This window comes from Pristiophorus japonicus, chromosome 1, assembly GCF_044704955.1.
Source record: "Pristiophorus japonicus isolate sPriJap1 chromosome 1, sPriJap1.hap1, whole genome shotgun sequence".
Lineage (NCBI taxonomy): Eukaryota > Metazoa > Chordata > Chondrichthyes > Pristiophoridae > Pristiophorus > Pristiophorus japonicus.
Window position 1 is genome coordinate 271,533,252 of NC_091977.1, and position 16,493 is coordinate 271,549,744.

Genomic DNA, 16,493 nt, shown 5'->3' on the forward strand with positions numbered 1-16,493 from the left:
CCCCCCTGAGGTTGGCTTGTTGTCTAGTGTCATGTGCACCCTTCTCAGGCAAGAAAGATGGAAGTGTATCAGTGAGAGTCTTGAGGTGTTTGGAGAATGGCCCAGAAATCCCGGCCTCCCTGGGTCCGCACTGAGCGTGTACAGACCCGGGAAGGCATCGCAAAAGCTGGTTTTCAGCACACAATGCGTAAGCACTGAAAACCGGCTTTCCGGATCTGTCAAGCTCCAGTTTGACAGATCATCCGCATCTCAGGAGCCAGGACATTGGCATGGGCAAGATTATGGTATTTATGCATATCTTGCCCAGCAAATGTCCTCAAAATTCTTGCGCCTAATAAGAGCAGGCACATAGCCTACTTTTACAGGCATAAGAGTTTTAAAACACACTTACAACATAAAAAATAAAATGTAAAAAACACATTTTATTTTTAAAAACTCTGCCCACTACGTTAAATTTATTTTAAACCGTAATTTAAAAAACCTTTTAAAAACTCAGAAAAAAAATTTCTGTAAGATATTTATTAACTTAATTTCAATCAATTTTAATTATGTGAGGTGTGTTTTTTATTTGGTGTTATTGTGTTGTTTTTTTTCCCAATTAATAGCAATGAGAACTCGTAGATACGGAGTACCTAATGCTATTAATTGAGAATACTTTACCTGATTGGTTGAGCAGTCACACGTGACTGCATCTTCTGCGTGGGAACCTGGAGGACGGGAGCGCGCTTCGCAGCGCGGGAAGAGAAGGTCTCCCCAACGGAATTCCACGCTCCTCCGGGACCACCAGGTACTTTCAGAAAAATTCTTCGGTCGGAGGCGTTCACACGAAAGAAGCCTCTGACCGGAATTTCAGGGCCAATGTGTCTGTTTTGGTGGAATAGCTATCTGTCTATGTGTGAGATGTGAGTTGTGGGTAAGTGAGGAATGTAACAGTGGTGAGCGTGTGAGTATGACGAGGAGGACGTTTAGTTAAGTGTGGTGTAGTGCCACGCAGCACACTGCAGGGTTTTGGGGGAGAAGTGTTGCAATTAATGAGGTTGTGAGCGGTGCAGCTATGATAAAGTATTTTAGTAGTCTTCTTACCTTGAGAACACCAGTTAATTCATTTCATTTTGCCCTGCATTGCAGCCATGCTCTTGGCAATGCTCCTGGCATTGGGTATTCAGCAATCTCTTCTCACTGCCTCCTGAATGCCTGGAGGGCATCCTGTCCCCTGCGGGGAAAAGGATGTCCCGCTTCCTCTCCACTGCCTGCACCAAGCTCTCAGGTGCAGCAACCGGAAACCTTGATGCCTGCCCTCTCCTTCCTTCAGCCATTTCTTCCTCACTTGTTGCACAATTTGCAGCTAGAATGCACCTTCCCTTTAAGAGGAGCAGGAATGCCTTTAAGTAGCATCCTGGACCTAACGGGCACAGTTAGTCTGCGCTCCACAACCCCATACATGGCCATTTTCAGGCGTGATCTAATTTCTAGCCACACTTTTTCAAGGAATTGCATGAATTTTGCGTGCTACCTGCACCACTTTCACAGAGCGTGGGCAGATCGCGTACCCCGGGACCATTCTTGGGCCTAATCCAATTTCAGTTTTTCACGGAGTGTTATGAGTTAAAATGTGTGACAAAAACAACATCAGGGCATAAAGGCAGGACAGGCCTCTAAAGTTCTATAGACTAAGGCACACAGCAGAAGAACTAAAATGAGCGAATTCGAAGCTCAAATTCAGCTTAAAGGGTATGACATAATGGCCTAGAAATCCTGGTCCTCTGGTTCCCGCGGGCGCTGCGCACTTACCTTATCCTTCTGTGCCCACCAGCAATCCCAGTCCTGAGGCCTCCTCTCCCTGTGAATCAGAACATGTGCACGTCGGGACCGCCGTGTGCTGGAGCTGGAGCCCACATGGCTCTGGGCAGCCAATCCAGGTACAGTATTTTCTCATTCATAATAATGGGAACTCCATAAGTTGGAGTTCCTATTATTATGATTGAGAAACATCCCGAAAACACCCAAACACAAATAAAAAATAGAAAAATGACACCACATATTTAAGATTAATTTAAATTAAAGTTAATAAATGTCTTATAAAAAATATATTTTTCCGATTTAAAAAAAATTTTTTTTTCATTATAGTTTAAAATAAACTTACCTTAGTGGGCAGGGTTTTTAATGCTAAAATGTGTTTTTTAAATTTTATTTTACTATGTTTTTATATGTTTTAAAACTCTTATGCCTGTAAAAGTAGGCTAGGCGACTGCTTTTATCGGCACAAGAGTTTTCAGGACATCCGCTGGGCAAGATATGGGTAAATACCGCAATCTTGCCCATGTGAATGTCCTGGCTGTGGGGATATGGACAGTCTGTCAAGTCAGAGCGTGACAAATTGGCAAAGCCGGTTTTCAGCGTATGCGCATTGTGTGTTGAAAACCGGCTTTTGCGATGCTTTACCGGGTCCGTACACACCTGGGGAGGCTGGGATTTCTAGGCCATTGGCCCTCACTGAGACCTGGCTACAAGCTGGGCATGACTGAGAGATAATGATTCCAGGTTTTAAGGTCTTTAGAAAGGACAGATTGGAAACAGAGGAGGAGCAATATTGATAAAAGACACTATTACAGCATTATAAAAGGGGATAGCAGTAAGACAGTGGAAACTCTCTGGGTAGAATTGCAGAATAGAAATGGATTTGATAGAGGTGTTCAAAATTTTGGTAGAGTAATTAAGGAGAAACTGTTTCCAGTGGCAGAAAGGTCGAATACCAGAAGGCACAGATTGAAGGTGATTGGCAAAAGAACCAGAGACGAAATGAGGAAACATTTTTTTACACAGCTGTTACAATCTGCAATGCACTGCCTGAAAGGATGGTGGAAGCAGATTCAATAGTAACATTCAAAAGGGAATTGGATAAAGACGTGAAAACATTTACAGAGCTACAGGGACAGAGCCGGGAAATGGGATGAATTGGATATCTTTTTCAAAGAGCTGGCACAGGCACGATGGGCCGAATGGCCTCCTCTGCTGTATCATTCTATCATTCTATGATTGATTGTATGATGCATGACTTGGTGGTAGTTATTTTTAGACCTCATAGCAGTGATAAAATAACGGGATACATAATGCCGAAATCAGAGAAGCTTGTTGCAAAAACAGAGTGGTTATAATGGGAGACTTCAACTTTCACAGACTGGGGGAAGCAGAACAGCTTGGATTTCCAGAAGGCATTTGACAAGGTGCCACATAAAAGGTTACTGCACGAGATAAAAGTTCACGGCGTTGGGGATAATATATGAGCATGGATAGAGGATTGGCTAACTAACAGAAAACAGCGAGTCGGGATAAATGGTTCATTCTCTGGTTGGCAATCAGTAACTAATGGCGTGCCGCAGGGATCAGTGCTGGGACCCCAACTATTTACAATCTATATTAACGACTTGGAAGAAAGGACCGAGTGTAATGTAGCCAAGTTTGCTGACGATACAAAGATGGGAGGAAAAGCAATGGGTGAGGAGGACACAAAAAATCTGCAAAAGGACATAGACAGACTAAGTGAGTGGGCAAAAATTTGGCAGATGGAGTATAATGTTGGAAAGTGTTTGGCAGAAAAAAATCAAAGAGCAAATTATTATTTAAATGGAGAAAAATTGCAAAGTGCTGCAGTACAGTGGGACCTGGGGGTACGTGTGCATGAAACACAAAAGGTTAGTATGCAGGTACAGCAAGTGAGCAGGAAGGCCAATGGAATCTTGGCCTTTATTGCAAGGGGGATGGAGTATAAAAACAGGGAAGTCTTGCTACAGCTAAATAAGGTATTGGTGAGGCCACACCTGGAATACTGCGTACAATTTTGGTTTCCATATTTACGAAAGGATATACTTGCTTTGGAGGCAGTTCAGAGAAGGTTCACTCGGTTGATTCCAGAGATGAGGGGGTTGACTTATGAGGAAAGGTTGAGTAGGTTGGCACTCGACTGATTGGAATTCAGAAGAATGAGAGGTGATCTTATCGAAATGTATAAGATTATGAGGGGGCTTGACAAGGTGGATGCAGAGAGGATGTGTGCACTGATAGGGGAGACTAGAACTAGAGGGCATGATCTTAGAATAAGGGACCGCCCATTTAAAACTGAGATGAGGAGAAATTTCTTCTCTCAGAGGGTTGTACATCTGTGGAATTCACTGCCTCAGACAGCTGTGGAACCTGGGACATTGAATACATTTAAGACAGAGATAGACAGCTTCTTAACCAAAAAGGAATTAAGTGGTTATGGGGAGCGGGCAGGGAAGTGGACTTGAGTCCATGATCGGATCAGCCATGATCTTATTAAATGGTGGAGCAGGCTCGAGGGGGGCGTACAGTCTACTCCTGCTCCTATTTCTTATGTTCTTATGTTACAGGCACACTTTCCATTCCTAATTTTTCACCTCCTTGGAGGAGACGGTGCTGACCTTTCTTGGCAGGGGTATGGCTGAGCCCTTGGCTAGCGACAGGGCTGAAAACTTACAAGATGTCGGTATCCCCATACATTATCCTCCTTCTCACATCCCACTTCCCCTTCATCCCGTAATATCTTCTTATTTACAAACTTCATATGGTGTAAACATGCACTTCTTGCTTTCCTGCCCTCCCATCACCACAACTCCACCCTTGTGCCTTCCTTATTTCACACACCCAAGAAATGCAGCCTGCCCATCCAGTGGTTGGCCAAGAAATAGGAGAGGAGGGTGAAGATGAAGAGAAGAAGAAACACCATCACTCGATTTCACATTCCCAGCCACCAGCTTCAAGAGGTTGTCCAGCAAGGCCATCTGCAGTGTGCCCCCACTGAAAGTCAGCCACCTTCCACCAGCCATGCTGCAGCCCTGGGTAGTACTGCGTGACATCAGTAGGGTAGGCAAAGATACACATCAGACAGTCACTAAGGGAAAGCATAAGGGTGATTAGTTTATTTCTTGATGTCATATTGGATAAAGTCAGATTGGAATGTTTGCTTTGTGGTGGTGGCTTTTAGTTCAGCATCGTGGCCAAGAGGACGCTGTGATAGTCAGTAACAGAGGGAAGGTAAGGTGTGGGACAAATATTGAAAGGGGAATTGGGGTTGTGTTCACTGGTTGTGTTCCATCCAGGATATCCCAGCCAGAAAGGAGCTGTCTGTGGTTGCATCCTTCCTTCCGCTTCTGCCTCCTGCCACTCCTTTTCCTCCTTCTCCCTCTGGGATCAGCCTGTCCCCTTTGCTGGCTCTGCTCCATCTCCATGTCATGCTGTAGCCCAAGGGGGACTGGAACTACAGCCCCCAGGACTGGGAGCAAGTGGTGTTCTCGGAGGCCTTCCTTTAACAGCCAAAGCCTTGCAAACGTCCAGCAGTCCTCCCTGCACACTTCAACAACTTTTTGAATGCATTGCACCAAGCCACTACTCCAATAAATTGTCGAAGAACCATATCAAAAGCAAAATTCTAAACTTATCTGAAAATATTGTGTGTCCCTTTAAGAAGTGCTGGTAGCAGCTGTGTTGTACTGCGGCACGCACGCTCTGCTGTGCGTGGTTTGGAGAGGGTGTTATTAAGAGCAGCAATTGATGTCACGATCTGGATCATTTAAATATGGAAATCGAGCGCGGGCAATGGCAGTGCTGCCAACCTGCCCAAAATGGCCGCAGCTGCGTCCTGCACCAGACGCCAGTGGAAACTAGCTGGCTGCCATTTTTTCTTCCAAACCAACCTTAACGGTCGGCAGTAACAGCTCCAATTTCCCAGCCAATGACTTTGGTATTCCCAAAATTTAATTTCTGCTCCTCTAATACTGAATGCCAAACAAGCAGCATGACAAATCAAAGGCAGAGCAGGGGTCAAGGGATGTGGTGGTGAGATAGAATTGGGTGTCGTCAGCATACATGTGGAGTCTGATGTTGAGTTTTTGGATGATGTTGCTGAGGGGCAGCATGTAGATGAGAAATAGGAGTGGGCTGAACATAGATCCTTGGGGGACACTAGAGATGCATTCCTTTAGTAATGGGAGAGGCATTCATCATCATCATAGGCAGTCCCTCAGAATCGAGGAAGACTTGCTTCCACTCTTAAAATGAGTCCTTAGTGGCTGAACAGTCCAATACGAGAGCCACAGTCCCTGTCACAGGTGGGACAGTCGTTGAGGGAAGGGTTGGGTGGGACAGGTTTGCCGCACGCTCTTTCTGCTGCTTGCGCTTGATTTCTGCATGCTCTCAGCGACGAGACTCGAGGTGCTCAGTGCCCTCCCGAATGCACTTCCTCCACTTAGGGCGGTCTTTTGGCCATGATGATGATGGTGAGACTTACAGTCATGAATTACATTAAATATTTGTTATGTTGCATATTACTCTTGTAATTAATGATTGTAGTTTCAAAATATCTACATCCTGGAACAAAGGACACATTTTAGTTTATAAACTGACAAAAGTTATGACCATCAATAAAAATAAATATAAGCATTTATATTGGGCCTTTTACAGCCTCGAGATATCCCAACGTGCATTACAGCCACTGAAGTCGTTCTGAAATTTAGACACTGTTGTAATGTCGGATCAAAGATAGAATGGAACAAAGTTAAAAAGCAAAACGGAACAAAGTTTATGTAAAATGATGCAGAAGCTACAAAATAGATCTTGAAAGAAGTCAGTTAACAAGAGAGATGCAGTGTGTGTGAGGACATGGGGATCCTCATAACCTTTGGGATCTAAAGATTCTGCTGAAGATGTTTCTTTGCTGGGTAACCTTTCCATGAATCATAGAAATTCTATGATTGGACAATTCTTTTTTTAAAAGCCAGCATTATTAACAATTTCACTCAGTATGATTCATACTACCCAAGGGAATTGAGAGTTACAAGCTTGAAAAATCAAAGAAACTTAGTAGTGGGAGTAAATATATATAAAACAAGGAGTCTAATGGAGATTTACTTGTATTAATATTAATTTCTCAAGTGCAGCTCCTTGTATCTGTCTGTAGCCAAACCACAGCAATTCTATTTATAACAATTTTCTTGTATATTGGGGGGTAAATTGCAATCAGAGGCTTCCTTCATACGGATGCCTCCGACCCGAACAAAATCTACGAAAGTATCTGGTGGTCCCGGAGGAACGTAGGATCCCAGTCGGAGGCCGAGATTTGCTGCGCAGCGCACGGGAAGACATGTAGGCCTGGACCACCAATCACCATGCAGTATTCTCATTGATAAAAATGAGATCATCGTTTGTACGAGGTCCCTTAGAAGATGAGAAGGGGGATTTAATAATGGGAAATGTGGAAATGGCTGAGACCTTAAACAATTATTTTGCTTCGGTCTTCACAGTGGAAGACACAAAAACCATCCAAAAATTGCTGGTCACAGGAATGTGGGAAGGGAGGACCTTGAGACAATCACTATCACTAGGGGGGTAGTGCTGGACAGGCTAATGGGACTCAAGGTAGACAAGTCCCCTGGTCCTGATGAAATGCATCCCAGAGTATTAAAAGAGATGGCGGAAGTTATAGCAGATGCAGTCGTTATAATCTACCAAAATTCTCTGGACTCTGGGGAGGTACCAGCGGATTGGAAAACAGCTAATGTAACGCCTCTGTTTAAAAAAGGGGGCAGACAAAAGGCAGGTAATTATAGGCCGGTTAGTTTAACATCTGTAGTGGGGAAAATGCTTGAAACTATCATTAAGGAAGAAATAGCGGGACATCTAGATAGGAATAGTGCAATCAAGCAGACACAGCATGGATTCATGAAGGGGAAATCTTGTTTAACTAATTTATTGGAATTCTTTGAGGATATAACGAGCATGGTGGATAGAGGTGTACCGATGGATGTGGTGTATTTAGATTTCTCAAAAGGCATTCGATAAGGTGCCACACAAAAGGTTACTGCAGAAGATAAGGTACGCGGAGTCAGAGGAAATGTATTAGCATGGATAGAGAATTGGCTGGCTAACAGAAAGCAGAGAGTCGGGATAAATGGGTCCTTTTCGGGTTGGAAATCGGTGGTTAGTGGTGTGCCACAGGGATCGGTGCTGGGACCACAACTGTTTACAATATACATAGATGACCTGGAAGAGGGGACAGAGTGTAGTGCAACAAAATTTGCAGATGACACAAAGATTAGTGGGAAAGGGGGTTGTGTAGAGGACACAGAGAGGCTGCAAAGAGATTTAGATAGATTAAGCGAATGGGCTAAGGTTTGGCAGATGGAATACAATGTCAGAAAGTGTGAGGTCATCCACCTTGGAAAAAAAACAGTAAAAGGGAATATTATTTGAATGGGGAGAAATTACAACATGCTGCGGTGCAGAGGGACCTGGGGATCCTTGTGCATGAAACTCTTTTTGGAGTTCACCTGCAAAAACATAAAACATTCAACGGTGCCACCCGACCTGGGTGACACTCCAGACATTTACAAGGCCCTTTTTTTTTTTTCTTTCTTTTTTTGGTTTTTTTTTTGGGGCACTAAAATCACAATTTTCCCCAGTGCCCCCTATAAAAGGGAAGGGGGACACTAAAAGCACCAGCAATTAAAACAAATTAAACTTAAAAACGTAAAATCAAATTAAAATTTGGTTGCCGGGCGTGATGATGCACTCCAGTCCCTCCGGTGCCCACCTCTCGCGGAAGGCCGCGAGCGTACCGGTGGACACCGCGTGCTCCATCTCCAAGGACACCCTGGACCGGATGTAAGAGCGGAAGAGAGGCAGGCAGTCAGGTTGAACGACCCCCTCGACCGCCCGCTGCCTGGACCGGCTGATGGCACCCTTGGCCGTGCCCAGGAGCAGTCCTACGAGGAGGCCTTCGGACCTACCCGCTCCCCTCCGCACAGGGTGCCCAAAGATCAGGAGAGTGGGACTGAAGTGCAGCCAGAATTTCAGGAGCAGCCCCTTCAAATAATAAAACAGGGGCTGCAACCTTGTGCATTCCATAAAAACATGGAACACGGACTCTTCCAGACCGCAGAAATTGCAGGCGGCCTGGGAGTCCGTGAACCGGCTTAAAAATTTGTTGCACGGCACTGCTCCGTGCACCACCCTCCAGGCCAAGTCCCCGATGAATAGTGGGAGGACCCCTGCGTAGAGTGCCCTCCATCGGGGACCCCCGCCTCCTCTGGACGGCAAGATGGTACGCCATGGCGTGTCCGGACGGCCGGCGAGGATGGCAAAGTTGAGGGTGTGCAGGAGCAGCCCGTACAGGAAACCCCTCCGCGCGGAACTGAAAGGCACGGAGGGGATTTCCCCGAGGCGGCTCAAGTTGTGAGGCGCCGGCCCCCGAGGGAGGTTCCGGGGTTTGGCGCCGATGAGGAATTCCGTCCGGACGGGGGTCAGTTCGGACGGGATCTCCCCACGTGCTTGAGCCTCCTCGATGCACCGAACGGAGTCAGGGCCCAGAGCTGTTTTTAGCGACTCGATGGCATCGGCCGCGTGGCGGACGTTGGCAGAATTTAGGCGCCGCGCCAGCGTGTCTGGCGCCATCCAGCCCGCTCCTCCGCCATCGAGCAGGTCCCTGACCCTGGTCACCTCACCAGCCACAGCCCTCTCTTCCGACCGCCACATAAAACCTCGGCCGTGGAGGTACGGATTCCCGAGCAGCGGTTCCTGCAGGACGGCCGCCACTCCAGCCGGCGGAGAGCTGCGCTTGGTGGAGACTTTGTTCCAGACCCTGATGAGTTCCCTGTAAAAGACAGGCAGCTCCCGGAGGGCGGTCCTGGCACCCCCCAAGTTCACAAACAGGAGCTGCGTGTCATAATTGAGGTCGCGCTGCTGGCGGAAGAAATACCTCGCCAGAGCACACCACCTAGGAGGGGGCTCGACGTAAAGGTATCTCTGCAGGGTCTGAAGACGGAAAGTCGCGAGCTGGGCGCTGACGCACACCAACGACTGACCGCCCTCCTCAAGCGGGAGACTCAAGACCGCGGCAGAGACCCAGTGCTTCCTGTTGTTCCAGAAGAAGTCCACCAGCTTCTTCTGTATCTTGGCGACAAACGCAGGGGGAGGGGTCAAAGTGACCAGCCGGTACCACAGCATTGCGACCACCAGCTGGTTTATGACTAGCGCTCGACCCCTGTAGGACAGCACTCGGAGCAGTCCTGTCCAGCGCCCTAGGCGAGCGGCGACTTTGGCCTCCAGCTCCTGCCAGTTCGCCGGCCAGGCTCCCTCGTCGGGGCTAAGGTAGACTCCCAGATAGAGGAGATGGGTCGTGCTCCAGGCAAAAGGCCTGAGCTCCTCCGGCAGGGAGTCCACCCGCCACTGACCCACCAGGAGTCCGGAACATTTCTCCCAGTTGATCCTGGCGGAGGACGCGGCCAAGTAAATCTCCTGGCACTCACGCATCCTCCGCAGGTCAGCGGGATCCTCTACCGCGAGGAGCACGTCATCGGCGTAAGCCGAGAGGACGACCTCCACGCCCGGCCCTTGCAGAGCCAGTCCCGTCAACCTCGTCCGCAAGAGGCGCAGGAAAGGCTCCACGCAAACGGCGTATAACTGGCCGGACATGGGGCATCCCTGGCGCACCCCTCTCCTAAAGCAAAGGGGCGCCGTCAAGGACCCGTTAACCTTAATCAGACACTCCGCGGCGGCGTACAAAAGTCGGATCCGGGCGACGAAAATGCGTCCCGAACCCGAAAGCGCGCAGAGTTCCGAGCAGATAGTCGTGATCCACCCTGTCGAACGCCTTCTCTTGGTCGAGGGATAGGAAGGCGACCGACAGACCAGCCTCCTGGGAACAATGGATGAGGTCCCGGACCAGATGGATGTTATCGTGGATTGTCCGGCCCGGGACCGTGTAGGACTGGTCGGGGTGGATCATGTGGTCCAGCACGGCACCAAGGCGAGCAGACATCGCCCTGGCGAAGATTTTGTAGTCCGTGCTGAGGAGGGAGACCGGGCGCCTGTTCTTAAGGAGGCGGAGATCGCCCTTCTTAGGCAGCAGGACGATGACTGCCCTGCGCCAAGAGAGGGGCATCTCCCCGGTCGCCAGACTTTCCCCCAGGACCCGCGCGTAGTCGCTCCCCAGGACGTCCCAGAACGCCCTGTGGAACTCCACGGTCAGCCCGTCCAGCCCCGGGGATTTTCCCCTCGAGAGCCGGGCGAGGGCACCGGTCAGCTCCGCCAGGCTTAGCGGAGCTTCCAGATTTTCGGCGCCCTCCGGGCTGACCTTCGGCAGATACTCCGACAAAACTCTACACGCTTCCTCGCTGGACGGATCCGGAGAGAACAGAGCCCCGTAATATTCACGGGCCCTGTTGCTGATGCCCTCCGGATCCGAGACGAGAGAGCCGTCGTCGGCCAGCAGCGTCAAGAGCTGCTTACGGACACTCTGCCTTTTTTCCAGCGAGTAGAAGAAGGGGGAGCCGCGGTCCAGATCCCGCAGGAACCGGATCCGCGACCTCACGAACGCGCCTCGGGACCCGACGAGCTGCAGGTCCTTCAGCGCGGCCTTCTTCGCTTCGTACACCGTCCGCAGGGCCGGGTCCTGGACGACTTGACCGAGACGGGCTTCCAGGTCGAGCACCTCTTTTTCTAGGTGCCCGACTCTGGCCGCCCGCCTCTTGGTCGACCCCCTCGCGTACTCTTGACAGAAGACGCGGACGTGAGCCTTGCCCACGTCCCACCATAGCCTCAAGGAGGGGAAGCCCCCCTGCTTCCTTCTCCAGTCGGACCAGAATCGACGGAACGAGTCCTGGAACCGCACGTCCTCCAGCAGCCGGTTGTTAAAGTGCCAGTACGCGGACCCCGTCCTCGCGGGGAGCGGAGCGAGCTCCGCCCACACCAGGTGGTGGTCCGAACATGGCACTGGCCGCATGGAGGCCGCCGGGACGCAGGAAACGTACGCCCGAGACACGTAAAGGCGGTCGACTCTAGACCATCCAACTCCAGGCCTCACCCAAGTAAAGGCGCTGGAGTCGGGGTGGAGATTTCGCCAGACGTCCACCAAGTCGAAGGACCCGACCAGGTCCCTCAACTTCTCCATCGCCGTCATGCACTGCGGGGCACCGGAGCGGTCCCTCGCCTCGAGGGTGCAGTTAAAATCCCCCCCGAGGACAATGCAGTCGCCGACGTCGACGGAGCCAAGAAGAGCGGACACCTCTTCAAAGAAGCGCGTTTGCTGCGGGCCGGGCTGAGGGGCGTACACGTTCACGAGATGGAGCGGCACGTCCCCCAGGCGAACCGTTACGTGCAGCAAGCGGCCTGGCACGGGCTCCTCGACCCCCAAGATCTCCGGCTGAAAATGCGGGCCCAGCAAGATGGCCACCCCACTAGAAATGGCGGTGAGGTGGCTCATGCGGACCTCTCCTTGCCATTCCAGGAGCCACGTGGCTTCGTCTCCCGGAACGGTGTGGGTTTCTTGCAGGAAGCACACCGCATATTTCCCCTCCCGCAGGAGCGAAAAATTGTCAAATCTACGGCGTGCCCCTCTGCCGCCGTTGATGTTGAGGCTGGCTATGGTTATCTTCATGGCAAAAGCATAGTGCAACCTCTACCTTAACCTATTGTGGGGGAGGGAGCGGAGTCTTTTGTTGAACTCTGCTCCCTCCGCAGCCCAGCGAGGAGTCTCTCGAGCTCGCGCAGCTCAAGGTGTTGCGCCTTTGTCAAGGGCCCGCCCGCGGCCAAGGTTTTAACGGCGGCGTGGACGGACCCCTTGATCAGCTCTGGCTCGGACCATTTTTCCAGGGCCAGTCGGGCTTGGTTGCAGCGACCCCGGCTCTGGGCCAAAAAGTCCCGGAGTTCCTTTGCAGGAATGAGGATGGTCTCGGCGGCGGCCGCGAGCAGATCCACCGCCTCGCTGGCGGTGGTCTCTAGGTCTTCACCCACGTCCCCCACCGAGTCCCCGTCCTCCTCCGGGAGGTGGCCGCCAGCAGCCAGCCCATCGACCGCACAAGGTACGGCAAATGAACCGGCCGCTCCAACCGGCCCTGGCTCTGCCCCGATCCCACCCCCAGGATCGTCGGCAGAGGAGTCCCCACTGGGCTCTTTTAAAAATGGTGCTGGGTCGGGAAATGACAGCAGAAGGGGTTCCCCCTCCGCCCCAGGAACCGGGGAACAAGGAGAGACCCGGCCATAGGAAATCCCCAGGCTCCCCAAGTGCTCCAGCTCCAAAGTAAGGGGCGAGGGTGGGTGTTCCTCCCCCTCCCCGCTGCCACCCCCCGGCCCAGCATCTACAGTTTCATTAAAATCACTAATTTGTGTTTCTGCCGGGTCGAGCGACTCCCGGGGGAAAGTGATTAATAGCTGGGCGGGCTCAGGTTCGGCCTTTTCGGCCCCGCCCGCCTCAGTCCCCGGGACGCCCGGCCCGGCGGCAATGCATTCCTCCGCGATCCCCACGCCCCCGACAGGCAGATCTTCCACGCCATCCCCGGGAGGCAGAGGCTGGGCAGCCTCGACTGTCTCACCCTCCCTGGGGACAGACTCCTCTCGCCTACAGCGCAGCTTGGGGGCGCTGGTTGGGGACGCGGGACACGCGGCGGGCACCGACTCCTCCACGGAGGGATGTTGTTCCCCCTCCGCCTCATCGGAGCCGTGCCTCCTTTTGTTCCTGGGGGCGCGCGGAGGCAGGGAGACCTCCATGTCTGCCGAGGCCTCCCGTTCCGCCCCCCCCTTTTCCTTCTTTTGCCCGCGCCCGGGCCCCTCTGCGGTGTTGTTCAAGGGCTCGGGCACGGGCTCGGGGCACCCCGCGCTCGCCGGTGACTGGGTTGGGCCGAGCGCGGTAAACAAATTGTCTGGCGCACCGAGGGGACCCGCCTCTAGATGTTTCTCCTTGTTCTGCGCCTTCTTTCCGTTCGGACGCTCTCCCTCCCCCCCGCCGGAGGCCCCGAAAACAAAGGCCTCCGACGATGCCCGCGCACCTATGGCTCCCGGCACGCGGACGCAACTAGGGGGAGGGGTGGCGGCGGCGCCAGCCTTGGCCGCCTTCGGTGGTTTGGCGGCCTTGGAGGCGGGGCAGTTCTTGCGAACGTGCCGCACCTCCCTACAGGCATGGCACCGCACGCCGTCCGACGTCCAAAAGACGCGGTAGGCAGTCCCCTCCTGCACCACATTAAAATACCCCTCTGTCGTCTCCTCCCGCGCCAGCCGGACAAAGAGCTGGCGGCGGAAGGAGAACACGTGGCGCAGGCTGTTCTCCCTGAGGCCGAGCGGTATGGGGTTGATCCCCGACCTTACCTCCCCCAGTTGGTGTAGGTGAGGGAGGAGGAGCTCAGCGGGAACAAAGGGCGGGACGTTTGAAACGATGACCCTCTGCGCGGTGGCCTCGAGAGGGTCCACCGGCAGGAACGCCCCGCCCACCGTGAGCCCCTTTTCGAGGGCCAGGGACACCGCCCGCTCCGACCCCAGGAAGAACACGGCCTTCCCAGACATCTTGGAGGCTGCGACAATGGCCGAGGGGCCGACTACCCCAGCCATCGCCCGCACGCACTCCTCAATGCTCATTGTGGGGTGAGTGTAGCTCTTGACCCCGTGTTTTTTTGTAATTAGTCTAAATGGTGGCAGGGCAGCGGGTGGCGCAGGAGGTGCCGTGGAAGCGGTTGCCACCTGCGCATATGTCTTCGCTGGCCCTGCCACCGGCGTGGATGGGGTCGTCATCACGGGGTCCCTTTAAGGACCACACCCACCCCAAAGTCACAGGCCTTAATGGTCTTTATTAGCCTCGTTGGTGTTTGAACAGAGGGAGCTCTGAAAGAGGCACACCTCTCCCCTAGTTAATGATTGGGGAGGGGCCTTGTTCCCTCTGCTCAGTGTCTTAATTTTTTTTTAAATTAGGAGGAAGGGCTCTCAGAGAGAGAGAGGAGAGACAGAGAGAGAGAGAGATAGAGATAGAGAGAGGGGTGTGGGAAAGAGAGAGGCTGCGAGGGCAGGTCTCCCCTCACAGCAATGGGTGGGTGCACTCCCCAGATGGCAAAAAAAAAAGCACAGTCTTTGGGGTGGTCTTCAGGTGGGGGGAGAAGATGTCTTCACCTGGGGCAGCTAGAGCCACCCAGGCACACACTCCTAACGATGTTCAATAGGTGATTAAATATTCTTCAGCCAGGTAGCTCCAGCTATCCCAGGCTAGGCAATGGGGGGGGAGGGGTGTTTCAATTGTGTGTGGGGCCTAGTTGTAAGCAAGGCCCCCACACACACTTCCACACACACACACCCCCCGCGATGTTCCGGCCCTCAAGTTATCTTCTTTCCTCCCCCCACCGATACAACAAAGTCTATTGGGGAATGCACCAAAACACACCCACCTGTCGAAGATGTGGAAATGACTCTCCCTCCTTCCACACTGGATGGTGTTTCCTCAGGTTGTTCTTTCCCCCTCTCTCCAACTCTCTATAGTTGTAATAAATGATAATTGTTCAGCTCTCCTCCTCTCCCTCCGGATGTTGAATGGGTAGCAAGCTAGCCCTTTCCTCCTATTCCTGGGCTGGTCTCAGGGCTCTCAAGGCCTTCCAAAACAGGAACAAAAGTTGATAGCTCCTTCTCTCACTGCTCACTCAGCCAACTGAGCAGGACACGCCTCCACTGCTCCACGATTGGTTCCTTGTGCATGAAACTCTTTTTGGAGTTTACCTGCAAAACATAAAACATTAAGACCATGCCACCCGACCTGGGTGACACTCCAGACATTTTCAAGGCCCCTTTTTTTTTTAAATTATTTTTTTGGGTTTTTTTTGGGGCGCTAAAATCAAATTTTCCCAGTGCCCCCTATAAAAGGGGAGGGGGACACTAAAAGGACCGGCAATTAAAACAAATTAAACTTTAAAACGTAAAATCAAATTAAAATTTGGTTGCCGGGCGTGATGATGCACTCCAGTCCCTCCGGTGCCCACCTCTCGCGGAAGGCCGCGAGCGTACCGGTGGACACCACGTGCTCCATCTCCAAGGACACCCTGGACCGGATGTAAGAGCGGAAGAGAGGCAGGCAGTCAGGTTGAACGACCCCCTCGACCGCCCGCTGCCTGGACCGGCTGATGGCACCCTTGGCCGTGCCCAGGAGCAGTCCTACGAGGAGGCCTTCGGACCTACCCGCTCCCCTCCGCACAGGGTGCCCAAAGATCAGGAGAGTGGGACTGAAGTGCAGCCAGAATTTCAGGAGCAGCCCCTTCAAGTAGTGGAACAGGGGCTGCAACCTTGTGCACTCCATAAAAACATGGAACACGGACTCCTCCAGACCGCAGAAATTGCAGGCGGCCTGGGAGTCCGTGAACCGGCTTAAAGATTTGTTGCACGGCACTGCTCCGTGCACCACCCTCCAGGCCAAGTCCCCGATGAATAGTGGGAGGACCCCTGCGTAGAGTGCCCTCCATCGGGGACCCCCGCCTCCTCCGGACGGCAAGATGGTACGCCATGGCGTGTCCGGACGGCCGGCGAGGATGGCAAAGTTGAGGGTGTGCAGGAGCAGCCCGTACAGGAAACCCCTCCGCGCGGAACTGAAAGGCACGGAGGGGATTTCCCCGAGGCGGCTCAAGTTGTGAGGCGCCGGCCCCCGAGGGAGGTTCCGGGGTTTGGCGCCGATGAGGAAT